We start from the raw sequence: 7,654 nt of genomic DNA, 5'->3' as shown, positions 1-7,654 counted from the left end.
ATGCAGAGTTATGCACCCTCACTAGTACCTTCCCCAGGTGGCACAGACCTGCATCTTTCTCCAGGAATCAAAAGGAGAATTTTAATTGAGGAAGAAAAACCAAAAAGGCTTGGTCTTTGAATGTGATGTTGAAAATTGCACTGCTGGTACCAACATGGGGCTGGAAGTGATTGCCAGGACTGGGAAACACAGCTCTTCTATACCCCTGCAGCTAGGTCTGTGGGTTGTGTCCTCCACAGCATGACTCAGGTTTAGTCAGCTAGACTGGACTAACTCCAGCATGGTAGAAAATCCAGGCCCTTTGCTATTTGCCTCAATGCCATTTTAGTGGACTCGCCACAGAAGGGCCAAATTTCCCAATGTCTTTTGCTTGCTGGGACCATGTAACACTGCCAGGCAAAGATCTGCTCTCCACAAGCCAGGGAAGGGATGAAGACTCCCAGGGTGTACATGAGCCCTCCCTGGCCATTTATCGGCAGCAACTTGGTGTGCTGGTGCCAGGGTGAGCAGCATGGCATGGGGTGGGATGGGGGTATTACTCCCTGTGCCATGCACAGTGGCCTTTCGGCACAGTCAAGTAATGACGCCTTGTCAGGAGACGAATCAGGCCCTACAGATGGAAAGGCCTCCTTATTCACCCAATAACTCTATCCTTGCCTTCTCTGGGCAGCAGGAAGGCATTACATATAGTGCCTTGTTGCAATCCATGTCTTAAAAGCATCTTGTTTTTTCCCCAGAGAGATGACAGAGTTTGCTGTGAGTTTTTGGACACCTGTGCACACAACATGCCTTCTTCAGCCACAAGCAGAAGCCTAGCATGGCCTTGGAAAACTTATCCTGCTTATAAAAAAAAGGGGTTCCAATTATTCTCAAATACAAGACAGGGGTTGGCAAGAGACAATTAGGGAGGCTGAGGAGCAGTAACAGCCATAGCTTGCCCAGTCTGGGAATAAGCCAGTGGCAAACACAATAGCTCATTTGTGCCCCAGCTAAAAATTGCCTCTTGACTATTGTAACTGTGCAGAGTGTCCAGCATTTGAAATCTTTCTGGGATAAGCAGCTATGTGCAAGCGCCTACGGGCAAGTTTATTGCAGGGAGCAGTGCAGCAAGTACACTGGTGATTATTTGGTTGCCAGTTGGACATGTTGAGCCTCAAATTTATGATGGACAGTCACATTGCTGTGCCACTTCAAGCCAAGAGAAATAGTTCATGATATTTCCAAAATTCATTTTTAACATAACCATTCTTTGAGCATAGGCTTCTTGTGGGAAGAGCAAGAGCTTGGCCCTCTGGAGCCAGGGACTGGAGCCCATGGCTCGGCCAGCAGCAATGCTGCTGCAGCCACTGCCATGATCTGAACCAGTTGGTTGCTGCTTGTTTGGGCTGGAATTTCAGTGCATTTGAAGAAACACTGTCTGACTCCAGAAAAGAGCTATTATTAATCATCTCAGTCATCCAGAGAGCTGCATTTGCCATTATTTAAACAAGCATCACTTGATTCACTAGGAAATAATAAAAACAGCAGAAGAACAGTTCAGGTTCAGAAATGGCAATAATTTTGGTTTTGTGTTGTTGTTTTTTGCTTTTTATTAAAGGGAGACTGCAACTCTGCAGCTGGAAAGAGGTGAGCCCCTTACTCCAGTGGCCCTGGGGCAGCCTGCATTTCTGTGCATTTCCCACCATACCATCACTGCATCCCTTTCTAATCAGGGAAACTTTGCAGATCACATTCACCTCAGGACTTGAGGGAAGCTATTCAAAGACTCGGGACGACATTCGGAGAAAGAGCAAAGCTGTCCATCTCTTTACTCTGTTAGCCTTTGTTCTTGAATCACCACGGTGGTCATCTGTCCTTAGGAAGGGCGGCAAAGCTGTGCAGACAGGGAGCCAGGCAGAAGAGGAGGTGCTGGATGTGCTACCCTGTGGTGGTGGCAGCATGCTGGGAAGGATGGTGACCGCCCTGCAGGCTGCCAGGGGATGATAGACCTGGCCCAGCAGTTGGTGTGGGGCAGCTCATAGGTAATAGCTGTCATAGGTTCCTTAAGTTTTGCAGGGCAGGTAATTTATAGGGATGGTTTATGAGCATCTCCCATTTCAGTGAGCGCACCTGTGTACTTGGTCACAGCGCTTACTGAACCAAAACATAGTCACCCTGTAACTCCACTTGGTTTTGAGCTTGTAGCTGCCTTTATGTCTTAGAGTCTGACCTATCCTAGCTGCAGATACTAGCAGCTAGTGTTTCTTGGCCCTGTGTCTGTGATGGCATTAAAGGATACTTGCCTTTCCAGGCTTCAACCATTCATGCAAAAATTTCCTTTCCTGGTATTGAAAGAAAATGAATGATGGAAAATACAGACTCCAGCATGAATGAATCCATAGGAGACACAGCCCTGATCTTCCTTGGTTCTGTGGTAAGATCACACCAAGTCTTCATCCATTTCATTTGTTGAAAAAAGCAAGAATCAACCAGAAAAAAGGGCAACTCTCTAAAAAGTGAAAACTAGAATACAAATACATTAATTTAAAATACCATTATATTACAAAAAAATTTAATCCTTGAGCACAGATACTTTAAATGTGACAATTAAGTGATTGCTAATTTATGTGTCAGAGCTAATTACAGCTAGTTGAACTTCTGAAAACTTCTAAATTGGAAAAAAACCCAACAAACCCCTTCCCCCTTGTAAAACTTTTCCCAGAGGTCTGCCAACCCTTCCAGCAAAAAGGGGGGAATAAAACTCTAGCGAATATTAAAGATTTTCTTTCCCTTTATACTAAAATCATGACACAGCATGGGAATCAGTCTCCCTAGGGGGCTGGGTGCTCTGCATGAGCATCCTCTTAACCTCCAGTCTCCACAGCCCAGGCAGCTGAGCAGTCCCACTCCACGGTCCCACAAAGAGCTCGGGTGACAAGCAGCAGGGGGGATTATCTAGAGTTTGCAGCCCTGCTGTAAGGGTATCTCAGAGGATGGTTACAGTTCCACATGAAAAAAATACTTTCCCCAGTGTACTTTCTTTTTTTTTTTTAATTAATTACATCAAACCAAATATGTACTGAAAGAAGCTTATAGCTGTGAAATTAGGTATGTATAACCTATGAAATGCCAAAATCGAGATTCCTTAAGGCAACTGTAATGCAGCCCTGTGCTCACTGCACTGATCCCAATAGCCTCCACTCTGCCTAATTCTCTTCTCATTTTCTGCTCCTGTTTGTTCCTACCCTTACACCTACAGCCTTAGCTCCATGGTATGACTGTATTTCCTTGACATATCCAGTGAGACAGTGCTCTGATACCACACTATCGCCTCCAGGCAGTATCACAATGCAAGTTAAGCAATCATTACATTTACTACTCATCTCAGTGTTTTATCTTGTTGCATGCGGCATAGAGTGGCAGCAGAGATGTGGACACCACAGAGGCGTTTGGTAGAGCTGGTTATTAAAGTTTGTGCTGGCTCCAGAGCCAGCTGCCACGCTTGCCTCCAGCACTGATATGTTGTCCCTGGGGCTGCAGCACCATTTTCCACCATGGGGTGGAAGGTCCCTGACCCCCAGAGAGGCACAGGGAGGGCTGGAAAGGGGGAGAGGCTGGAGGCATCTTTTTGCCTTGGCGTGGGAATGGTCTCCCTAGCAAGTAAGTGTGAGATGGTAGGGGGAGAAGCTGGTAGGAGGAGAAGCATCTGCAGCATGTAAATTTGCTTCTGGCCTCCTTAATTAGACTTCCCATTACCTACTGCCTTTCCACAGGGAAAGCCCTGGGGGCCAAGCTCCTCAGCCTCATCCTGGACCACTTCTTCCTAATTTGGCAGCCTGGCTTGGTGGGGAGAATTCAGCTCTTCACTTGAATCCTCAAGTTTGTAAATGTTTGAAGCTTTTAAAGCCTGGTTGCAGGAAGCTATGCCAGCAGCCCCCAGTCAGTGGCAGCAGCCTGGGTCCCCACCAGCAAAGATCACGTGGGACATGTGGGTCAGAGTGACAAGGATGCTTCCATAGGGCAGGAGAAGGGAAATCATCTGTTCACTCTTTGAGGGCTTTCCTCTGACAGGGAGCACCTGCCTGAGCCATGCCTTACCACCCTGAGGACAACCAGTCAGCTGTGATGACCATGTATGGGCTGTCAGAGCAGGACAACCACTGAATTGAGAAGTCAATGTGATTTTTGCATCTGCACCAATGCATATCTTGCTGAAGATGCCAACAACCAAATAGGAACAGTGGGGGAGGGATGTTGCTGTTGGTGCTCATTCCCTGTGATGCCAGTGGACTAAGTAGTGAAGGGGAGACAGCAGGGACACACAACCCAGCTTTCAAACACCTCTCAGAAAGCAAAATCGTCACATCCAGACAACCACTCAGCCAAGTCATGTTCCACCCTGTCAAGCTTACGGACACATTCAGCAAAAGGTAGTAGCCAGCATTAGTGCATCGCTATTGGCTTCCTAAGCTTTGTGTCCAGGAACAAATGAGACACTGGTCTTTCTGTATGCTTTGCTTCATCTCCCTAATGTAAGAAAGAAGTCAAGTCTGTTGCATTAATCCAAGCGAATGATTAGGGCCTTTCATTTTGAGGCAACCAGCTCCAGCATTCGCCAGAGTAGGATTGACTCCTGTTTGTGACCATCCTGCTGACTGAGTTGTCAAACAACATTGTTTTAGAACAACATTCATCTGAAGTGGATTATTATTAGGTTGACTACCCCTTGGGGTGTAATGAAAAGCATTCATTAATTCTCAGGGCAGGAGGGCTAATTACTTTTTTATAAAAAACTGTGATAATTGCCAATAACTTTTTTATTGAATGGGTCTCATAGAGAAGATTTTGATTGGGTTTTTGATTTCCCTTTCACATTGTAGCACTTGAAATGCACAGTCCAAACAACCATGGAGCATCTAGTTATCTGGATAAGCATCAGGAGGAAAGCCCACCATTACAAAGAGCAGTGGACTACGCCAGTCTACACTCAGTTAAGTGCTCGAGCTTGCTGTGGTGCTGGCCAGAGTTTTCCAAGTCTCATACCTTTGTGCTGCCTCATGTTTCCAACACAGCACGTGGAGACCTGTTTTCTGTACTCCCTCAAGGCACAGCATTGATTCTGGCAGGCTGTCAGTGCTGGCATGGCCGAGGGAGTGTTCAGGGCTCAGGCTGGTTCCCCGCAGGGCTGAATTCCACCTCACCCGCAGGGAGGAGGCAGTCCCTGGCCTTGCAAGTACCAGGATTGCATGAAGGTAAATGAAGTAGCACACAGCAATAACCCATGGGCTCAGTGTGCCAGTTCCTATACTTGGGAGGAGGACTCATTCATCTGACATTTGGGTCACACTGAACGCCAGGACGAAGAAAATTCTGGGCAATTTTTTGTTGCTTTTAATTACAAATAACTACAGGGCTGAAGATACCAAATAATCAACACAAACACTAAGCAGTTCTTTTGAGCAGGCAATAACTTACAAACATGACATTAAAGGTAAAGTCCACAGAAGTACAGTAAGCCCATGGGAGCCAGAGTAGGAAACTACCAGTGTCAAACTGCTCCTGCAAAGCCTCTAGTAGTGCCAGGGATTGACATTGGCCATGAATTTCATTGCATGTGCACTGTGGTAGTTTCTAGCAGTCTGACACCTGCAGACTTCCACAAAAGGCTGCTCTCACCATCAGGAGAACATAAGAGGTGTCATGGCAGGCAACAGTCCCCTCCAGACCATACTGCATACCCTCTTGCTGCAGGCGTCCTCAGCTTGGAGCTGGAGATTGCTGTACCACTGTGTCAGACACATGATCAGGTTGAAATACCATTTCAAACCCTTCTGACCTAAACCCAAGTAGTTTATATGTGTTTTGCTCTTTTTTCTCCCCCTATTCCACCCCAGCAGTTCTCCCACTGGGCATCAGCCATCTCTCACATCATGTTTTCTGACCCTCTACTCAAGAAGAAAAAGCACACAAACCATGGCTTCCATGCAAGCCAGAAAGCTGTCCTTGCTTCCCCTCTGGAACAATTTTAAAAATATTAATGTTTTTCACTTGGATGAATAATCTCCATTTTAAGAACAGACTTTTCACTTCTGAGTGCCCTGAAAGGTTTTGAAAGGGCTGGATTCCCAAAAGGTAGGTTGCTTGGCATTTTCTGAAAGTTAGAGCTGTTTGGAAATACCTCCAGGAGGTTGCCCAAAATCTACTGCTTCTGAAAGTCTTGGCCAAGACACTGTTTTGTATGAGTATGGTGAATAAAAAAAATAGCATTCTGGAGATTTAGTAGTTGCATTGGGAATGTACGTCACATTAGGAGATACGCTGTTGTATAGTGCACCAGGGATGTTATATATGTGCGTGTGTGTATATATATATATATATACACACACCCCAGTTATCAATTACACAGATTACATGGAAAGACCACAATCTAAAATAAGTACCCAGTGTCACCTATAGATAGCTTCAGCAGAGACCAAAAATAGCCACATTGCAGTTATCACAGAGCAGAACAGACTCCAGAGCTTGAGGAGCTGCTGCCTCAGCATGGCTTGCTTTTAATGAGCTCGCACGTACCAAATATCTCTGGTCACACTGGACAAAAATGAAACGTCCTTTGAATAAAACATTTCCTGGCTGCAACAGGAACAGGTGCAATGACAAGCAAAAGGCAAAAGCAACAGCTTTTTTCTTCAAAATTAGGCCAAGCTGGTAAAAGCAGCTTGCAGAAAGTTGGCCAGATTTTACATGTTTGGGGGGCAAAACACTTTTACTTACAAAAAAGCGGAAGTGTCATTTGTTTTTCAAATGGTGAAGATTTCTATTTTTATTATACAAGTTCATACTGAAGTGGCCTTAAGTCAGCCCTGGTAGAGTCTGACATCCCAATCAATCCTGCCCCTCCAGCGGGATGCCAGGTATTTTATGCTTGGGGCTTGGCTGGCAGCAAATGAATTTGTTGACCTGAAAATTATCTTAAATGGTAATGAGGCATTAAAGTCAAGGGGAAGAGCCACAGAAGACAAAATCATTTTAGCTCTTGCATTGGCTCATCCAAAGAGTAACAAGCTGAAATCCCATCAGCAGGCCTGCAAAGCCAGTCTCCTCCACAGTGACGCTCACCCAAGGATGGCAGCAGCCAGCAAGGCCCTCCAGCACAGCTGCCTGCTCCCAGAGCCACAGTTTGATGCTACTGTGAAAAATCACCATCACAGAAACATATTATCCTCTTGGCAGTGCTGAGGGATGTTGTACTCAACAGAAGTAAGTGCTGGGAGGCTGCTCAAGATGGGATGCATGTGCCAGATAAGGTCACTGGTCCACCTTGCAGCCAAATCAAGGTAGCAGCTCACCGGGACCAAAACAAGTTGGTCTCAGTGCCCCTTCTTCCTCCTCCCTCAGTCCTGCTCCATCTCCCACTCTCCTCATTCCCCAGCTATGCTCCATTCCTCCCACCCCTCCGGGGACTCATCCAGTCACCCCATCACCCACTTTGACTCCCGAACCTGCCCACCCTTCTTTTGCCCAGCTTGGGTCTGGTGATTGCAGTGAATGCAGTTTGCTCGGGGAGGGATCAGGCAGCTGCAGCCAGAGCCAGTCCAGCGCAGCAGGAGGCAGGAGCTGGTTCAGTTCATGTTAGAAGGTGGGCCTCAGCCCCTGAGGCACCTCTCCCCGCACC

The sequence above is a fragment of the Athene cunicularia genome, assembly GCF_003259725.1.
Source record: "Athene cunicularia isolate RWA chromosome 1 unlocalized genomic scaffold, athCun1 chr1_part1, whole genome shotgun sequence".
NCBI classification, from domain to species: domain Eukaryota; kingdom Metazoa; phylum Chordata; class Aves; order Strigiformes; family Strigidae; genus Athene; species Athene cunicularia.
The sequence above is the reverse complement of the archived record's forward strand: the minus strand, read 5'-3'. Positions refer to the sequence as shown.